The sequence below is a fragment of the Pundamilia nyererei genome, unplaced genomic scaffold, assembly GCF_000239375.1.
Source record: "Pundamilia nyererei isolate P.nyererei 1_Seehausen unplaced genomic scaffold, PunNye1.0 scaffold00003, whole genome shotgun sequence".
In the NCBI taxonomy this organism is placed as follows: Eukaryota; Metazoa; Chordata; class Actinopteri; order Cichliformes; family Cichlidae; genus Pundamilia; species Pundamilia nyererei.
In genome coordinates, this window is record NW_005187404.1 from 3,068,059 (window position 1) to 3,090,014 (window position 21,956).

The window sequence follows — 21,956 nt, forward strand, 5'->3', positions numbered from 1 at the left end:
TTTTTGGGTTCATTGAGAACATGGTTGTTGTTCAATAATAAAATTATTCCTCAAAAATACAACTTGCCTAATAATTCTGCACTCCCTGTAATGTTATTGGGTGGGGTCGCCAAGCGCAGAGGTAAAGTGTGAAAGTTGCTAACACTGTGCAGTGCCTCCTCTGTCAGCTGCAGCTTCATGGGATGGGTTTCCATAGTTGAGCATGTTCTAAAGGTGTACTGTGTGGTTGGCCCAGCACTTTTGTCCATGTGTGTTACTACTGACAGCAATAAAGTTGAAAAAAAGGGGATTTCTTTCTTGAAAGATGTCTATTCACTTTAAGCTAGGTGAGGAAAAACAGTGAAAAAAGCACCTAAAAGTCTAATCTTAGCAAAGAGGCCAGAATCGATTCACCACAGGGCTCCAATTTTTTGCTTTTCACTTCAGTCTAAAAGTCTTGGTTTAAAAAAAGACACTGCCAATTAGAGTGTTGGTAGATGGATTTTGCTACCTTCACACAGAGGTAAGCTAGCAGCTTCCACTTGTTTACTATGTCTGTGCTAAGCTAATTGGTTGCTTGCTGTGGCCTTGTATTTAGCAGACAGACGTGACAGTAGAATCAGTCTTCTCCTCTAGCCATACATTTCTCAAAACAGCAAACTACCCATTTAAACTGCTATTTATAAACTTTGCTGTTATAAATCAAACAGATGTCCCAATTTTTACACGAAGCTACTCAAACTGGAGCTGTAGCGTGTATATCTTTGCAGCAGCCATTGATTTCTTTTGAGTTTTGGTACATGAGAGATGAGTCATTTCTGCAGTGCCCAGCATCGTGCCCGTAGCAACACAAAAACTTACACGCTAACGCAGTCACACGCAGTATGATCACACAGCCAGCATGAATTTTTTCCTCCAAATGGTAATCAATGGCCTGTAGGATGAAGGAAACCATACCGTATCACCGGACTAAACCACAGGACTGCGAAGAGGCAGAGGCTGAAGAATAGCTGAGGTCAGTCTAACCAGTATCTACTGCATAATGAGCCCCCGTGGGGCTGCCATATTATATGTGGAAATGGTTCCAATTAGGCCATCCAGCTGTAAAGCCTCCAGGATGAGAGGGCTGGACAATAACAAAGTTGGAGGGGATGATATGGATGGGACTGGAGTACAATCAGGTGTTACCTAAGCTCTATTCAGTCACTTTGAGCATGCATTTTACTGCAGATTAAACGAATCAGGGCCTGGATTTCTTTCTCTCCACACCAAATCATTCTAGGTTAAAGACCTATAAATCCACATTATAAAGTAATACTAAAGGCCAGTAATATTATTACTATCACAGTTTTAAAATAAGAACCATAAGCAGATTAGATATTATCATGACTTTGATGAATATATCTGCTAAATTCTGACTGACCTCTAAAGCCCTGTGACCTTTAAAAAATGATTTGAGTGGATTGAGCATAACCATTAAGCAGGTAGAAAGCTTGCCTGCTTAACACAATCATTCATCTCTCTGTAATCATACAATAATGTCAAATGTTTATATGAATTATGTGCTTTTTCATAATTGTCACTGTTCTTTTGAAAGATTTTCCATTTCAGTGAACTATGGAGGACGCTTTCATTTTCTGACTGTGTACGCTCTCATTATTTTCCTGCATAGTTTCATTGCCACTCCTCACACGTTATCAGTCTTTGTCACAAAATGTCTTAACATTCATTTGCTTGCAGGGAAGAAAATGGGATAATCATTCTAGGAATAAACCAGTGTTTGAACAAAAAGTATCACACTCTCTTTGGAGAATTTGAAGGGCGGTGCGTTAATGTGATTCTGAGTGGCTGGCGTTCTCTCCTCGCCTCTCTCGTGCTGTGTCATGAGCAGTGTATGTGCCAGCAAGAGGAGAAATGACCCTTTCTCCCTGTAGTGGTGTTGCATTATCAAATAACTTCTGATTGAACATTGGAGAGGATTGTTTTTTCCATTGATTAGCCTCTTTTCCCCAAATCTATGTTTATAGATTTCGATGCGGATCTTGGCCCAAGCAGAACTTAAAATTTAAAACACATGCAGCACAGGCCTAATAATAAAAAAATTCCTATATGACAAGGCAGCTTCACACACTTTTCTTAAATTGCTTTTGTTCAGTGTGTGTGTGTGTGTGTGTGTGTGTGTGTGTGTGTGTTTGTCTATAACTTAAACACTCCACGAACTACCGCGTGTTTGTTTTGTCATGCTTGGCGAGCTCAGAACATTTAAATATCTCCGTTCATTATCAACCTCGCTGCCTTGAATGCAACCGAGTACAGCTATTAATCATCATATCCATTTGTTTGTTTGCTCGCCTGTGCATCCACACACAATTTGCATCTTCTAAAATATGAATTTGTTGAAAGCAAAAGGGGGGGCAATCCCACTGCAGACACAAAATGGCACAAGGGGGCTAGTTTTTGTCCGGTTTTCTGCGAATTCTGGGTAAATAACGACTTTCCATGCTAAAAACATAGCTGGCCACAACATCAGTATGGCTCAGCTCTAACTTCAACAGAAAATGTTTGATTTCTTGGCGATACTATAAAGTACAAATCTGCCAAGAAGGCATCTTATAATCTTGACATGTGGCAGTGCAGGAGCAGAAAGACACCGTGTCCTCTTAATATGGCAGTGTTCAGTACTCTTGGCTAACTCAACCGTCAGGACTGCGACAGTTAAGGCAAGACAACTGATAATAATGTCGTTTATTCTGCAGATTTCCCCTGTTTTACTTTAACTTCGAAAAATCTATTTCCAAATGCAATTGGCTGCCCATTTGAAAATAACACACACAGTGTCCATATGTTAAGCTTGAAAACTGAACAAAAAGGCTCTTTTGGAAGGGTTGTTTTGGGCTGTAAAGCTGCAGAGCGAGACGATGTTGCTGTATTCCTTTTTTGCCTCCCACCTGAGGCTGTTGCTCTATTAAGTTGCGGTAGCTGGGCTGGCCACTGACTGCCTAATAACAGACCACACATTGATGTGGTCTGATGGGCTTTGGGGGTGATTTAAGTTCTTTAAAAGCCTTCATGATCTCCAGGTTTGTCCAAGTGCACAAGTCGATACATTTGTATTTGTGCCTGCCGCAGATGGCCTCATGTTGTCTATACGTGTGTGGGTTTCATCACACAGCTCAATACCAACTTTCACAATTCCCCAAGACCTCGCTGAGTCTTGAAGCAGTTCTAGTTATCTAATCTTGCAGGAGCTCGCTGTGTGCAGGTACCATACAGCGTTACATTCAGCTGGCTTTCTGGATATATCCCAACATGCCGAGGAGACTGCTGTTATTTGGGTCATGTTGATCGAGGTGGAATGGAGTTATCCAAATGCTGAATTTTCATTGATCTGCTGCACCCATTTAGACCTGTTTTTCTGGGCAGAAAACATGTGTTTTTAATCACGATTTGGCATCCTGTCAGCACGAGTTGTGTATTTGTTACAATAATGCTATCTTATCTCTTATTCGACTGGTTTACGCGGAAAACTAGGTTGGTGTGCACTGAATAATTCAGTGTTTAAGAGGGTAACAATAGGAGACATTTCTCATCACAACAATGAAATTGCAAGCGGTTGCATCATAGCACAACACTTCACTCCTTTTAACCTTACAACACGATATCATACACGTCTGAAGAATCTGCTCTGTATACATGTGCGTTACATTTTGCATCCCCATTAAGAACTGCTGCAAGCTACTGTTGCACACAGGCCTTTTAGCATTTCGGAAAAGATCACATTTGAATATTTTTGCGCATATTTTATGCTTGCGTGTCGTAAAACAAGGCATTCATTACTCCTGAAGCCAGCAGTTAGTAGGTGGTGCAGAAGGTCTCTCTTAGTCTGAAAACCATGTAGAAATGACTAAACAATAACTCATTCACAAAGCATTTTCATAGGAGATGCTTTTTCAGCACATTTTTTTAGGTCAGTCATTTGTATGCTTGCTTGGTTTGTAAGAATTAGCTCTACAAAAAAATGCCAGGGGCACAAATGTAATTGCAGAACAGGGTGGGGAATCCAAGTCAATATTGATGCATTTAAGGGCTTCCGAAAACCACCAAATATGTGTTATTATCTTTGAAGTGCCATTTCCCTTGCGTGTAAGTAATCACATACAATGATAGTGTGTCATGGCTGGAACTGCATCATCAATCTGAGAATGATTCAGCAGCTAATGCCCTAAATTGAAATGAGAGAAAACGCAGACCGCCGAATTTCTGCTTAGTGTCATTACAGAACAAAGCTTGTGCCACAAAGGGCAGAAGAAATGCTGCGAAAGGCTTACAGTAGATTTAGAGCAACAATGATGAGCAAAGCCTTTGCTGTATTAAGGGTAACAAGCTCATCCTGCATCATCTTAGGCAGGAAATTCAAGGATCGCCTACTTTGCAGGCATAAGTAGAAAATACAGTGGGTGCTTTTTTTTCTTTTCTATATTTTAAAGGTGCATTCTCACTTAATAATTTATGTTCCAATTTCTTGCTCAACACACACACACACACACACACACACACACACACAAATTCGGTCTCTAACGTGTTTGTCATCCAGGGCATAGGAGAGACGCAGTATGCTAGAACAGAATAGCAAAAGCACTTACTGTTAATAACAATGTTTGGAGGTGGGATGCACAAAAAGATTGCCTATTGTAAATATGTTGTGCAGCTTGGGGCCAGGATACACAGACACTGCTGTAATCTACCTCAATGCAGGAGATTATCACAGCTTCAGCATTCAGACTAAAGACCGAGGCACATTAAGGCACGTGTTTTGCGCATGGTGTTACCTGTGACTGATGACTGAAGTGTTCATTACCCGAGTCCCTATACTCCACTATTACACTGTCTGACAGGCTCCATAAACACATGAACAGCTATGTGCTTAAGCTGTAATTGTATAGCACAGGAGTCCAGTGGAGCAGCAACATAAAGCATCATCAGCCTTACATCATACACCAATCAGGCACAACATTATGACCACCTGCCTAACATTGTGTTGCTCCGCCTTTTGCTGCAAGAACAGCCCTGACCCATAGAGACTTAGACTCCACTAGACTTCTGAAGGTGTGCTGTGGTATCTGGCACCAAGATGTTAGCAAGTTTCGATGTCAGGCCTCAATGGATTGGAATTGTTTGTCCACCACATCTCAGAAATGCTCGATTGGATTGAGATCTGGGGTTATTTGGGGGCCAAATCAACACCTCAAACTCATTGTTGTGTTTGTCAAACCATTCCTGAATAATTTTTGCTTTATGGCAGAGTGCATTATCCTGCTGAAAGAGGCCTCAGGCATCACAGAATACTGGATGGCAGGACCCAAGCTTTCCCAACAGAACGTTGTCCAAAGCATCACACTGCCTCTATCGGCTTGCCTTCTTCCCACAGTGCATCCTAATGATCTGACCCAGCCACCACGACTTGGCTCTTGTCATCAAACTCACTCAAATCCTTACACTTGCCCATTTTCCCTGCTTCTAACATCAACCTTGATTAGAAATGAAACACAGACAAAAAAGAAAAATGTCAAATAATCTTTTTACAGACTTAATTCAGTTTTGTGTAATGCTATTTCACCCCTGCTTGTGTTTCACAGACTATTGGAGTTCATCTTTATGAATTAATGTTTACTTTCAGAGTTGACTGAGTCGCTGATTGAGTCATTTATTCATCGTATAAAAGCAAAATGTGCATCGCAGTTATTTACTGTTGTCATTATTTGGGGTTTCTGTTTAGTTACTTCCTGATTTAATTTGAAATCACTCACTTGAGTTTCAGTAGTTTTACTTCTAATCTTGGTTTTGTTTCCCTGCTTTTTTTAAACACCACCTGCCAGTAGTTATGAATCACTCTCTCCAGATTGTCTTGTCATTCTTCACAGCCAAGCTTTCCTGTCGCTTTCAGAGCTATATTTTCCATGTTTTCTTTTGTTTCTGATTTGCATTTGTTTATGGATCATTGTTCAGAGTCAGACTCTGCCTGAGTGCCTGTGTGACCTCAAGATAGTCGATTACAGATTTCGATTTTGGATTTTATCTCTGCCGCCCATGTCCAGCATTCGGATCATCTGCCCAGTGAATCTGTTACAATAGTTAATGGTGCGGTCATAAAATGTCTTGTCTTCAGCTGAAAACCACAGCAGTGTTGTGACAGGGACAGTATCAAAATCCCACGTTTGAAAAAAGATGGGAGCTTCTTAGTTGCCTGACTAATGTTTCTTCCTTTAAATACTAGTAGACTGCCATGTCTGAAAATATAATGATTGGCTGTTGCTTTGATGACATATTGCCTGAAAAGAGTGCTTTATGTTGTAGCTATTGTTATAAACCACTGGTGTGTGTATTTTTTTTATTACTAACCAGGCAAAGGAGAAGGATCTTCTGTATATTCAATATGCCCCCGGTGGCATGAGCTTCTCCAGGCTTACTGTCTCAACTCTCTTCTTTCTCTGCCAAACTCTATCATGAACACACACATGCACATAATTTCATCTTCCTTCCCTTCTTCTTACTCTCCTGTCCTCCTCCAACTCCACCTCATCTCCCAACCCTATCTCTCACAGGCAATTTCTCCCTGCCTATTATTTATTAACTCTCTCCTCTTCTCCACCCCGTCTCTAGCCTCACTTCTTTCCCCTCCTTTCTTTCATTTATCTCCCTTATGCTCTTTCTTCTTCTGTCTTTTTCTGACTGTCTTTTTCTTGTGGGTGGATGAGGAGCTGGGGGTGGGGGGTTGCACTGGGGTGTTTCTGTGTGGCCGTCTGCAGATCTGGAAAGGACATCCTCTCAGTTTAATTCAAGTCAACCCCGGCCTCCTGGTGCTCCGAGACGCAACGCAGCATGTGTGGCAGCTCTACAGAGACAGCCAGAAGGAAGAGACAAGTCTCATCTGCATATATGCATGTGTGTGTTTATGTGTGCGTGTTTGCCTGCTTAAGCTCATGTCAGTGTGTGAGAAGGAGGAGTGTGTTTGAGCCAAGCATCTTTCAGCAGTTCCCTGCAGATGGAAAGAGTTAATTTCACCCTGGCAGCAATCATGGCTGTCCATAAATCTATGATGAGAAGCTGCTATGTTGATTAGTCGGCGCTAATTAAAGGGGTTTGGAGTGCTATCTAAATTATTACCCAACATAAGCTATTTGCTCTAAGCTTGGTGGAGAGACTGTAAATAAAGCTATGATCATGAAGTGTTATAGTGTTGTGCCACTTTTTTTTTTTTACATGTTAGAGGAGGCAGTTTGCCTTTAAGGACACCGACAGTGGCAATATTCTTTAAAAAGTCCAAGAAAGTTAACTCCTGTCGTTTAAACATGTAGTGCATAGTGCAAGGTTGTTGTGTTGAATATTGTAAGTTTAACAGACTCTTAGAGTCTGTTAAATGCTTTTTGATGGTCAGTCTCAGCACAGACCGTGCGGATATGTAAGTGCACTTACAGACCTCTGCAGTTACATCATTACAGCTGATGCATGGACCTGTATGTGCATTTGACACAGCTCCTTGTTTGTTGTTTGGCTTTTTGGTCTGTTACCCTGAAGTCAGTCATTTTCTTTTCAGCCAAAACATTTACATTTAAGACAGAAGAATATAATTTGGCTTTATACTCAACAGCAGGCACATTTGGCATTTATCTGCATCCATGATCTCCACGTACTCGCACAGATATCCGCTAATTAATGGTTGTGGACAGTGTGCAGAGGAGATCCTGTGTGGATTCTGTGGCTAAATGCTGAAGTCAGTGTGGTTACACTACCCTGTTGCTGAATAAATGCAATGATTTTATAATATAATGCAGTCTTTTTATGTGTTAAATTGTGTTGGAGAAATCCTGAGAGGTTTTCACTCATGTGGTATTACCACTTAGTAGACCCAGTTGTGATATGCAGGGCGATTCACTGCAAATTGGTGCAGATGAAAACAGAGGGGACTACACACATTTACGGACCGTATTAGGACACGTTTATGATTTTTTTCACTAGCCTAATCTCTTCCAGATAAGGTGAGCACAACTTTTTCCCCTTTAGTCACAAAAAAGGAGCAACAAGATCTTGTCCTCTCTTTCTAATTCAGAAAAAAGTTCCCAGACAGGCCTTGGAGCATCCACAAATGCAAACAGGAGATGCCTAATCATGGTGAGCTGCAGGGTCAAGTCAAGGTATCGTGCAGCTTATGACTCAAATAAGTTTCACAAATTTATTTATAAAGGTTTCTGAGGGGAACGTCATGACAATCCAGTCAATAATTGTTGAGGAATTTCCGATTATGAAAAGTGAAGAGTTCACGAAAGTCAGCAGTGATCTAAACTAAGAATGTCTTTGCAGAAGTTTGTGGCAGACCATCCAGCACTAATCTGTTGTTGTCACCTTCTCAAAGGAGGTTATGTTTTGTGTGACTGTAATCACCATAGCTTTGAATGAATACTGATAAAACTTTGTAGGGGTGTAGAGTAGGGTCATGTTAACAATCCATTAAAATTTGGCTTACATCATCCAAGGTACACCTTAAAGTACATTAAAAAAAGGATAAAGGAAGCCAAATGACCGTACAGAAAAAACAAATACTACAGTACATCAGTGAAAATAAATAACACCTAGAGCGTGAACAGCCTTGATGGTTTGTGCTCTCGATGTGCTTCTTGCAAAAAATTAACAAAACATATGTCAAACTTGTGTCTTTGCCAAATCAAAAGTAATGGTAGGCCTGTTAACCTTGACTGTCCAAACAAAAACCTAGTAGCACACTAAGAAAATAGCTGCTTGTAGTAAAAGGACATCTAAGAGCTGTATTTGTAGTCTACCTTTTCACAAAAGCATGAATTTCTATTAAACCACTTTTTTCAACGAATTTTTGTTTCTACTGGATTTCTCTTTATGAATTAAACCCTTTATCTAAATATCAGGCATGTTTAATTAGTTGGTGTTTTGATCTTAGTTAATGGTCCATAAGTTATCTAAGACCTATACTGTATACTGCAAAGCGGTAGCAGTGGGTTGCATAAATGCAGTAGTATGGCGATGTAGTAACTTGCGATATTTTATTTCAAGCTAACATGAAAATAATCACAAAAAGTGTTTAAAGAGACATTTTGAACACATTTACATGTAAATATTAGCAACCTAGCCATAGAGCAGGGGTGTTGAACTCCAGGCCTCGAGGCCCGGTGTCCTGCAGGTTTTAGATCTCACCCTGGGCCAACACACCTGAATCAAATGATTAGTTCATTAGCAGGCCTCTGGAGAACTTCAAGACATGTTGAGGAGGTCATTTAGCCATTTAAATCAGCTGTGTTGGATCAAGGACACATGTAAAACCTGCAGGACACCGGCCCTCGAGGCCTGGAGTTCGACACCTGTGCCATAGAGGGACTGGAATGTACTTCATGCCTTCCTTGTTCACTACCGACTTCTTGGCTTCAAACATATTGTCTCCCCCTGCTGGTACTACAACTTTGTGTCCATTTCACGCTTTAGAGAGGCAAAGTGTGAAATGGACTTGGTTGACCTGCGTTTGCATTACATGCACATCCGTGATATCCTAGTGCTAACATGTTTTATTTTGCTCATGTTTTATAACAATAAAAAGCTTAGAGCCATCATATCTATATTTATATCTATATTTTCTTTGAGAGCTGTAAGGAGGAGAAATCTGAGTCTGCGAGTGATTTAACATTGAAATCTTTTCCAGTTGTTGTTCTCCCCTCACTGTCTAATCATTTCCAGCTTTTACACCTTCAGATTATTGCCTCGGCTTTGTCATCAGCAGCCCTGGGTCTTTGAGCTCTTGCACCTTGCCTTCCCCATCTTACTCCCCTACCCAGCCTTCTCACGCTGCTGTTCTCTACATATATATCAACCTCTAATAATATCAGAGGCCAGGGGGATCATAGACAGAGGAGGTAAGTGGATCTGCCAGATCATTTTGCCCCTGTCGTCTACCTAATTCCTCTGCTGGATTTTCTGGGAAATGTAACTTCTATTGGACAGGAAACAAGACATAAAGAAGAAAGACAGCCGTGATAGAGTGAGGCTGAGAGTAAGAAAGATTTAACCACATCCTTTGAGTGTTAAATTTAGCTCTCCTGTAGAAAAATAGATAAATAAAGCTGCTGTGTAAGTAACAGGAAAAAAGAGAACAAAGCAAGATTGCCAGGTTCAGCCCAGCTGTTTCTAAGAGATACACACAGATAAAATCTATTGTGATATTGGAAAAACACTTCTAGCTACATTTGCATTGCACCTAACAAGAAAGTCAATATCTTACATATCTCATATTGTTCATTATGTTTATGAACTCAATTTCTTTTTGTTTTGCTATGGAAAAGATATGAAATAGGTAGCATCACATGATCAGTTGTGCGAAAATGTGTTCACCCGAGCACCACGAGAACAATGCGATACTCACAAGCAGTGCTGTCCCCTTCCACTGCAGGTACAGGCGCCTCCTAGAGCGTATTCCCTTCTTCCTTGCTCTTTGTCTCAGGCCTGCCGTTAATTGGCGTCCTTCGGGGAGCAGAGATATGTTTGTGTGTGGGTGTAGCTGGTCAAGCTGAGTGGAAGCCGTGACACGGGGGTGACATCCGAACTCCTGCAACAGTTTCACTTCCTCTGGGCTGGCCCCTGGGGAAACAAGAGCACGAGAGATGTGAGTAAGAATGGTCCTCCTCTTGCTAATACAATGAGGGGCATTGAGGGAAGGAACGAGCAGGATGGTTGCTGGGCGGAGGAGCTGCCACACTACGAGAGCCACGCGGTCATTCTCGGTGGCCGTGTGACAGATTTTCTGTTTGCATCTGGACAGCTGTCAGGAAAGATAATCATTGTGTGTGTGTGTCTGTTCCTAGCTTAAGCTGCATGCTGCTTGACAGACAAGAAATAGTTTTTTGACTCATGGGGTGTGTCTCATGGAGTGCAATCTGCTAGTCTGTGTTTTGGTCAAGCTGTAAATCAGGTACCTGCATGGCCTCCAAGAAAAATTATTATTTTATTTGTTTTGCTCCCTGGGGAAAAAAATGAATCACAAAAAAGCACTTTAACAACTTGTTCAACCCATCAGCTATTAATAGCTGCATTCCTCTTATGCGTGGCCTCTGGGGAGCATCATTTCAAAATGTCCATTTGGAAGAAATGAAAGAAACACACCAGCTGCACTTCTCACTCACTCTACCACAATTCCTCTACATGCCTCCTCCCCTCCTCCTCCTCTACCGCTCTCCATTATTGATGAGACTTCCTCTGGCGTCCTCATCTGCCACTGTGTTGGTTGTACTCGCCTGTGGGCAGCCGCTGCGGATGTACAAGGGGAACAGCTGATGCCACACGAGGCAAAATAAGACAAGGGTCGGACACGTTAACAGCCTATTGACAGGGTGCAATCCAGAGGGCATGCTATGCTGCAGGCTTGTTACTGGCTTAATTTAAATTCAACAGGGGCTGTTTATAAGGGGAGCAAGCAATTATCTCAAAAACACGGGAAATGCCCCTTCTGTTGGACTCATCCCGAGCACAAGAATGTGAAGCACGCTCGGCAGCATAAAATGGGAACAACTAAAAAGGAAGCCATTGGAAATGAATATGAAGCTACTGTAATTGAGGTGGAAGAATCAGCTAGTACAAAGACAGGCTGAAAGACGTCAGAGATGAATATCCCCCACATTGAGGACGACCTGCACATTACACTACTTCAGTATTTCTGTATAATACCTCCTTGTCACGTTTTCTTAGATTTATAGTGTTTATATTAATTATTAATGCAAATTCATTCTGTTTTTTTTATATCACTGTTGTACGTGTATATTTTTTTATCTCACAGTATGAGGACCTTTTACTCTGACTTAGTTGTTTATTTATTGTAGAATATACTATTTTTATTTTTTCCACATTCTAACTATCCATCTATCGGCAAAGCAAAAAGAACCCTATGGTAAATTCATATGTATTCTCCTGGTACCTACAACATCACTCACAAACACGCGCCCTCTGTCTCCATCACACAATGTTGTATTGTGCTTTGACATGACAGAGATGAAAGACTGCAAACCTGCACCTCTTGCACAACAGGGAACAATGTATCATTGTGCTACCAATGCTACTTTATTTTCATTGAGTTGGTTGTGAAGTGTCACGGTTATTCCCAGAGCCACAGCAATATCGGACTTCTAAAAAATTTTTTTAGAGATATATGATTAAAATAGCATGGGAAATTAAAAAACACACACACCAAAAAATAATAATGTGATGTGAACAGACAGCTGTCAGGGCCAGTGAAACTGGAAAACTAAAGGAAAAATATTTTTAAGTATTCAAAGGGACCTTGTTACCCAGTAGGCACAAACAGCAATAATGTTCAGGTTATGCAGTTGGGTGACCAAAGAAAGAATCTCAAGCTGTGCTGTAGGTCATCAGGGGTTCAAGATAAAACCCAGCACTAAACCAAAATAGGTAGCTATGGTTACAACAGTACACCGCTGATAGGAGCTGTGGTACATCACAAATAATGGCATTGATGCTGACGTTAGAGTGCTTTAGATGTTTGCCGGAGATTGTTGCATTTTATTATTTACCCACCAACATCTCTACATTTCCACATGCGGAATTGTTGAGCTACATCTGTGATTGGCTGGCAGCACTGTTTACCACGCCTCCACTGACCAAGACAATGGCTTCTTGAAACACAACTCAGCATCTACATGGCAGCATAATGTCTTTGTGCTCATCACAGCTAGAAGCAGTCCTGCATCGACTCTTCGAACAGTTAAAAAATAAAAAGGGAAACAGTGATAAAGGGCTACTGCCATTCTTAAGTAAAGCATCTAACTACAACTAAGTCTTAAAACAACAGAGTGATGCATTTGATGTGGTATTAAAATGTCCAAAGTACTTGAAAACTCATTCAAGCACCAACTCCATACTCCAGCAGCTGGCTCTAACACCATTCAACCACTGTTCTATCATGTTCTGCTCCATGACCAGACAGCAAACACTTAAAAACACACCCTCTCTCTCTGTCTCACACACACACACACACATTGAGGGAGACACACTTTTCAGACAATCTCTCCACTGCGCAGAGGGCCGCGGTGGCTCTAATACGAAATGACCACTGTGACCACGTCAATCTGTGCATCTGACAGTGACGGATGAAGAGCCAAAAACCTGAAAATGTAAGATTGGATTCTGGGAGCAAGGAGAGGAATCAGAGACAGGCTAGCGTTGGTATTGATTGACTTCAAACATACTAATGTAGCCCATCAGAACACAGGTGGGGGTGCACTTGCTTTCACACATGCTATTTTTTGCACGCACGATCATTAAGGAGCGATAATTCATAACCCAGAAGTTGTCTTACACGAACAAAGCCTGACTTGCAGACAAAGAAGCAATTAACGTAAAAACAAAAGTGCACCTGCAGATATTCCTCCCTTGATTGTGTTTGAGATTCGTGTTTCTGTATGTACACTCACTGCTGCACCATTTTCTAAGCCCGGAGTCCGAAAGAGAAGCTTTAACACCCCTGCAGGTTCTATTCTTCCCAGTTCAGTCTAAACCTGAAAGACCCACCGGGAGCCATGTGAGTACCATATCATGTAGCACACACACATACATGCACACTTAAAGTATATAGACCCCCAACAATATATTGTATCCACATAGATTTACTTGCCCAAGGCTAAAAAGGCAATCAGTACGCTATGGGAAAACAGAAGTGGATGCTTATTTTCAGCAAGATTCACTATGGAAACTGTTTTATATCTCTGCGTCAACAGAGGGTGGGGCCTTTGCTGGACTCCACTGCAGAAATTCTACCAACTAATCCAACAATCACCCTTGTTCATCACTAGTACACATTTTTTGATAGAAATACTGGATTCTAAAGACATCAATAATGATGAAAAAACAAAAAAGCTAAATAAAAACAACATTAGGTCCTCTAATGAATTTTTGATGGCATGTCAGGTCATACCTGAGATAATGACTGAGCTGTTGGCTCTTAAAAAAAAAATTCTTGACGACGTCTGTCATTTAAGAGGAAGCTGCCAGGTTCATCATGAAAGAGAATTGATCGTGCCTCTATGATTAATTCAGACGTGTCAGTTAGTGAGTAAATGCTTCTTTATTCTCGTGTACGTAGTCAATATTAATAATGCACACGCGGGTCTAAGTTTAACATCCGTCTTGGCAAAGTCTAACATGGAAGGTTTCACCAGCTGTGCACGCCTGTCACCACGTCCCTTCTTCCTCTCTCTTCCTCTTCTTTCCACTTCAAGCTCGCTATTCTATCCTTTCCCTCCTCTTTCTGTCCCTGTCTCTGAAAGGCGCCGTATGGCTCTGACACCCAGTCTGATAGAAAGATGTGGCCCATCAGCAGTAATTGGAGGAGCTGCGGTGGTTGGGTTTCTCTAGGAGGTGGCGGCGGTGTGATCGATCCTATGGATGGCAGAGGTGGGAAGGCATGTTGACAGAGCTGCGTCCCCCACAGCTCCTGACAGCTCAATGAAGGCCGAGCCGCAGAGCACAGGATGTCCTTTTACAAGAACAATCGTCAAGTGTGCAGGTCGCCCCCGAGCCCTCAGAACTCGCAATCATCCAGTTAAATCATAATTACCCATTTAGCCGATTATCAACCGGGTAGATGCACGCTGAATTTAATGTAAGCCTTTCATTATACACACATTAAAGAAAAAAAGAAAAGGGAAATGCCACAGGCCCAATAGCAAAGATGTGATGTAATTATCTTGGAGGTGATTTATTTGCCGATTTTACAGCAATAATCTCCCGACACCCTCCGTGCATTCTGCGAGGTATACAGTTTAATTGCACGCTGTTGTGCACTGACACAATGAAATAGCACGAGTTGTGAATGATGGATGTAGCAGAGGCTTCACTCAAGTGAGATAATTTGCATGCTTGTGACAGTACACAGGCTGGTATCAACATAACCCTGTGTGTGTGTGTGTTTTTATTTTTTCTTCTCATCACAGCTTTGGAGAACAGTCTTTGTTTGTTCTCCTGTTTATGGTTTTCTCAAGACCAAAACTGTACTGTGCCGAGCTCAGCCTGACCATCAGTTGCCATGGCAACACAAGGCAGCTGGGACTGATGGCGCGTTAGAAAAGCTTGGCACAGGTTAAATCAAAAGAACTATTTATTTGCCTCGCGCTGTTGTCTTACCCTTATCGCGGTCAGACTTTGTGCTTCGTGCTGTGTTAATATAATGTTTCAAATACTGATGAGAGCTATTTCAGTGACAGTAAATAAATAAATATGTTTTGTTTGACCCCAGTCTCAAATCTGCTGTGTACTTCATCCCTTTAGACTTTTACCCTTGGAGGGAATTATATGCCATGTGCTCACATGTGCAGTATCGTTACAGTAAATAGCACATTCACTCCCAAAAGTGAAGCCGGCTCTATCTTTCTCTAGATGGCTTTCATCTGCACATTTGTCACTCAACCTTCTGGGTCATTTCCAACTTCTGTGAGGGTTCAAGAAACAGTCAAGGAGTGATTCAGTTTCCCTCTTGTGTAACTGTATTGCGTGTCCCCGCAGCCTTGCCTATCATCTTTGCTTGCGTGCATTGCACTGACAAAAAGGTGAGATTGTAAATGGTCATTGGAAAACTTTGAAGGCGATGACATGCTCCATGGCTTTAAGTTTAGTCACCCTCCCGTGCTGAATGTTTATGAGCTCTCTTATCATAGCTGTAGCAGTCACTTCAGAAAGCCAAAAAGCCTGACGTCTGAAATATTCATCACTCTCTTTCCTTTAGTTTGTTCCTTCACAGTATCATACTCCATGTGACTACTGTGAAGGAAAAAACACCTCTGCTCTCTTTAGCGCTTCAGAGAGCATTGTTACAGTTTTTAAGTTAATGATACGCTGCAAAAGGAGACAGTCTTGATTGTAGCATGTATGCTCGCACTTCAGAGTAAGTTACTGTGCTTGTATATTTAATATTCAGATAACTTGCCCCATATCCACAAAAGCTCTGGAACATGCTAACAGCTTTGGTGGTATCTCAGTGGTTTGAGCCAAATGTTAAGATGTTGCATCACAGTGATGCTTGTCATAAAAACCAATCAAATACCCTATGCACACTTATCTTACAAACTGAAAATGAAACCAAATATCATTAGTAAATCTTTTGATACATAACAGGTATGTTATGTACATGTCATACATATTTTATGTTGAGTTAATATGTGGGCAGCAACTTGCGGGGGCTAAAAAAGTGCAAATAAACCTGCAATTTTAAAGCTGCTTTAGTTTGGCTCTGAAAGTGGGTCAATTCCAATAAAGTTACATGTTAATATGCTAGACTGTTGAGCAGAAATGAACACGTTTACTATATGACAAATATACAGGGATGATCTTTAGCTTAATAATCAGGGCTTAGAGTTATACATGATGGACATGTGCACTTATGGGACAATTATTTTGCTGAACAGTGATGTTGCCACCATTTATACCAGTACTCACTGCAGTATTGTCTTGAATAACAGGCGTCAGTACTCAGGCAAAACATCCATAAGAGAAGCAGAAGAAATCAAAATGGGAAGTAAAGAAATTGCAGTTGTTTTTTCAAGAAAGTTTCATCTTTTCAAACTGTTGCCTCATCTCCCTTTGTATAATATTATGGCAGTGAAACCCAGCAAGCTCATACACTGTTGCTTTCAGCTGTGTCACTTGACTGATTGAGAGGTGCACGACAGAAACCGCATAGTGAACGCGTGGCTTGCGGCGGTGGATGTGACGTCACTTTCTGTGTTCAACGCAATTTGCGAGGGCGATGACGGCGGGTGGAATGGGCCTAAAACAGTGACAGCTGGCTGGCAGCACAGGAAGCTGTAGCTACTAGCAGTTTGCTAGGCTTAACCTCAGCTAATATGAGCCACTGAACTGGACTTCTCACCTGTGCATGTGGTGTTGGTGACTTGTAGCGCTTTTATTTGGCTCGAGAAAAATAAGAGATGACAAAAACAAGCCAAAATCCCCTGTAGAAAATGGAAGCCCATAAATGAATGACGGATTGGTTCAGCTTTAATCTGTATATCTGTGATCTGACTTTTGAGAAAACATTTGCATGCTAACCAACTTGATCCAAAGAATGAATCATCATAAAATTACACAATGCAATCTGTTTTTCCCTGACACGAGAAGGAGCTACAGAAAAAACTGGCTCAGAAAAGTGCCTATTCCCTCAGACAAGAGTTTTCATCATTTAATTGTTGGCTTACCACACAGTAGAGGTAAAATAGCAAGAGCTGACGTAATCTGCTGGAGGTGACATCTGTTATTCTAACTGGTGAGAATGACAGTGAAGATGCTACTGAATGCCTTCATGCAGTTTTGTTTGTTTCCATCGTTGCTGGATTTCAGAATCAGAGTGTAACAAAAGCACACTCACATTTGAATTTGCATGTCAAAATTTCTTCCCAATAATGGTCCCAGATGAAAAGGCAGGGCAGAGTGATTCTGCTTCGGCCTGTGAATTCTTCTGCAGCAGCGCTGACCTCTGATGATGTATCAGGTTACCTACATATTTCACTCCACAACTGCACTCACAGTCTGAAGTCAAATGTGGCCACTGGTGCAGTCAGGCAAACACCAGGAAAATCCCTCTTACATGCTCTAACTATTGAATCCTGCCCAAGCTGCAATTATATTCTCCCTCAGGAACTCTCGTTGACACCTTAAAAAGGTAATATACCTTCTGCAGTAGAACACAATCACATGGCTCATACTCTTTTGTCTGCATAATTGCAAGGGCTTGGGGAAATTGAAGAGCTTCGGTACATATTGAACTGGAAGCTTAAGTAAGAGGGCATGCATTAAGGAGAACATGAACACTCTGGCTGGATCGGTACTGCTACATAATATTAACCAGAGAGACTGCCCGCCATAATAAAAACGTGGTTAAAAGTTCCTTCACTGCATCATCTGACAAACAGTGGGAGCTGAGCAGCATCACAAACTCATTAATGGGCAGGTTCAAGCATTTTAGAACAATTTATAACCATCCATCTTATTAATTCGGGTCAAGCTTTGAGTCAGAAGGGGGAGGAGGCACTTCTGGCTAGAGAAGATTTTCACTGCACGAATCTCTACTGACAGGTCAGATCAGAACACAGGAATGACGAGGCATCCACCCCGTCTGCCGTCAGCAGGACTGACAGAGCGCTGTCTGCTACACTCCTCTCTCTCAGGCAGCACTTCACATTTGATCAGGGAATTTTGATTTCTGCATTCCTATAACACAATGCTTCCCGTTCAGTCACAACAACGCGAAGACATCGCTGGTGACTGCAGAGGGTGTCGTGAGTTGACACTGCTCTGAGCTACAGTGACATTTCATCTCGATTTGATACGGCGATGTGGCCACTTGGCGAAGGATGCATTTTCAATCCATTGACCGGGGAGCAGAGCAAACATCATACTCTGCAGAAAGGATGTGGCTGAATCTATAGTGATAGATTGGGAGTCACGGTAGTTCATTTATCCGAGAGCTGATTCGACAGGACTGCGAGAGGCTCCTGTGTCTGTTTCACCCCCAAAACTTTTTAAAATGCAGAGTCCAGCACATTTTATGCTCCCCTCAGGCTCTGTTTATGGAAAGTCTTTCAAATCTGTGGCCAACATCAGTCAGTCGCATTGTGTTATTTCAAAACAAACCAACTCTCCATAATCTTTGAACAAGTCATAAAAAAACCCACAACCTATTGTAATTGCAGATTCCTGTGAATTAATTTGATTCACTCTCATCATGCGCTGGACTGTGTGCCATTAGAGACAAGCTCAGACAGATCAAACCTATCAAACAGCCCATCATTTGGTCCTGAAAACACCTTCCCTCTGCCAGGTTCCTGAGGACCCTACATGGGAGAATGGCTCTGTATTAGTTTCTCTGTTCTTTTCACTTATTTGCTGTCACGCTGTCAGCTTGGTTGATGCGAAGACACTGAGACCATCTCGCTTGCAATATGGGATTTCTCACCATTAAGAAGTTCTTCTTCTAATTGCAAGTGTCCTAACAAAGAGTTGGATATGCTGACACGGCAGATCACGCTGCAGACACCGGAGGAATTGTGGTGTAATTGCTGACTGACTTTTCTTAAGAGCTTGTTTGATGTAATTCAGAGGTAAAGAATCTGTTTACAAACTGTAGATGTTAGCAAAGATAAAAAACTCTCATCTGCATATTTCACTGTGCGGATTAATGGTGGGAGAGATGCCCGTTCTGATAATCTCACAGAATCCAATTACCTTTCTGCTAAGCGTCTTACCTTCAGTGTGTGAGAGGATTGCTGCATATTACACACAATATGTGCACATATAGTACATACAGATCTATAGGTTTGCTTTATTCATGCAAATATATGCAGTTATGTCTTCAGTGGTTGTGGGAATTATCTCTATTTGGAAACCAACCTGTCATACTGAGACGGCAGGTTCACCGCGGCTCCCTGTAGATGCTCAACCATGTGTAACGCTTGCTTAAGGCAAAAAAGAAGAAGAGGAAGAAAAAAAAGTGGCTTCATGAAATGATTGGTAGGATGCAATGTGTGCAGCAATGTGTGTAAGAGACTTAGAATTCCTTACTACCGAAAAGCTGGGCTCAGTGGGAGTGACTGACATTGAAGTTGGGGGCGTGGAGGTCTCAAGCTTAATCTATTATCTGACCTCAGAGGGGAAAACTGGTGTATTTTTTTTGACATTTTTGTGCCTGCTCCACATAACAGAAACCCATATGAGCAGGTAAGGAAAGCCCATCTCCTAATACGATGTATTTGTTTTTCCGAAGCATCCTTCTGCTTCACAATTTGCTTGCTGCAGCCGTAAGGGAGACATTGTTAGTTTTGATTTTTAAACCCGTGTCTGTAAAATGTCTTCAGACCGAGCGCGAGTGAAATGTAGAGACAAAACAAAAGCATCGAGGAGGTACTGCAAAGACGACAGCAGTCAAAATGAGAAGGTCTGCAGGAAGTTAAGGCGAATAAACCAAGATGACAATTTTCTTTGAGAGAAAGGAAACAGTGGGATCAGAAAGATTTCTTTAGCTATGTTTTTCAGTTAAGTCCAATCAAAGTGAAAAGTGGTCGTAGAATAGTTTTGTTTCCAAAACAGCCCTTTAAAATATGAATGCTGTATGTTATAAAGCGTTAGGCTGATTCCAGGCTGAGTCATAATCACTGCTGCTTTAACATCAGTTAAAAGTTAAGAAGTTTTACCTAATAGGCAGATATATACGTTGCATAGTGCAATGCAGTTTCTTGAGAATCTCTTTTAAACAAGAGACAGCCAAGCAATAAATTCAATTATACTGAACAAATTTCGAAAATCCAATAAATTTCCATATCAAGCTGCTTTGAGCACTAAGCACAAAGTGCAATTAAACAGCTCTGTCTCTGTAAACAAAGCTAAACTTGCGTGCGCAGCAATATATCCACTGTGATTATTTACCACCCTGAGCACTCAGAAAAAAAATCAATAACATATGCAAACATCAAACCAAACACAGTTTGCAACTCAGCCTTCATAAAACAAATGCAGAGGCCGAAAAAAAATCCTCTAAAGTACACCGAGACACTTCACAGAGCCACTGATGATAAGAATTATCCGGGGAAGTTTAAGGGTTTTATGGATTCCTTTGCATTTGGGGGCATGGGCGGTTTAAGCTGCAAAATGAAAGTCAGAGTCAAAGTCAGTTCATAATTAAGCTAATACAAAGTGTGTGCATGTGTGTGTAAGCCCATGATTGCCTTGGTCCTTGTGTGTGTGAAGGAGTGAGCGGGAGAGATAGCTCATGCACATCTCCGCTGTCTTGACATTTAAATGGACGCTGATCAGCACAGGCTTTGAGAAACCAGAGAAAATAGCCAGTTTTAGCCCTCATATTTGAATTTAAACCCGCATCAATCAGAAGCTTTAATACTGACACTGAATAAAATGACCAAGTAATGTGAATGGGTCACCCATAGTGCCAGAGTAACTGGGAATTAGACTATAAGCCAACCGCTCTGAAGCTTTTTAGCCTCTTTTTTTTGTCTCTTAACTCATTGTGTGACTGAGTCTCAGCAATTCACCCGCTGTAAGCCTTCAGGTAACTGGGAAAAGAACTGCAAAATACTAGTATTAAAGTAACTGTTTCACAAGCCTGGCTTGTGTAGCTATGCTACTGCATGGCTGCAACATGATCCTATAGGGCAGACTAACAAGTGACAAAGTCTCCCTAGAAATGGGTATCATAAGTGCAGGTTGGTTAGCTAATTAGCTAACTAACAGTGTTGATAAATTATGTAAAATTTAAATTGACCTGTTATTAGGTTTTACTATTTCAACTCTGTCAGCTCTTGATTCTATGTCTTCATAGGCTCAGGTAATCAAGCTACTTTATTTATAAATGTGCTTGGCAAGACAGTGTAGACAGATGATGGACATACCTACTGTGACATCATCCATTGGTCTTGTTTAAAAAAGGGTCAGGGCAGAAATACAGTTTTTATAGACTTCTATAAGATCTGAAGTCTTGTTTTTTGTTTTGTTTTTTTAGCTCCGCCTATCACCGTCTTCTGAACTTCAGGTAGAATTATGTTTAAGGCTTTCCCCCAACATCAATACAAGTTGTATTGATATTCAAAATGTAAAGCTAATTACTGATGCTAATGTTAATTTAAAGCTAACCATGTTGGAGATTTTTGCTATTTGCAAACTTGTTATTGTTGTGTTTGTTGTGCAAAGACTGGTTAGTCACACCTAATAATGACAGCAGCTGTTTAACTTTACATTATAGAAGTCAGTCTTTATGGTCTCACCACCCATGTTGATGTGCTAGACAGCCCTCTGCAGAGTGGAGCACTTAGGGAGTGCTGTTGTTACAAAGAGTGTATCACCTCGACTGCTGCTGCTATCTAATTTCTGGACAGTCCCACATTTATGCAGCATTA

General features: G+C 41.3%; 1 protein-coding gene across 2 annotated transcripts in view; it reads right to left on the minus strand.

Annotated features, from left to right (window-relative positions):
• The window catches only part of LOC102206981 (galactosylgalactosylxylosylprotein 3-beta-glucuronosyltransferase 1), an 83,721-nt gene that overhangs the window by 42,023 nt on the left and 19,742 nt on the right, over positions 1-21,956 (minus strand). For both annotated transcript variants that reach the window (XM_005720668.1, XM_005720667.1), the window contains exon 2: positions 10,418-10,632. The gene's annotated coding sequence lies outside the window, so the exon portion shown is untranslated. The remainder of the gene's footprint in view (positions 1-10,417; positions 10,633-21,956) is intronic.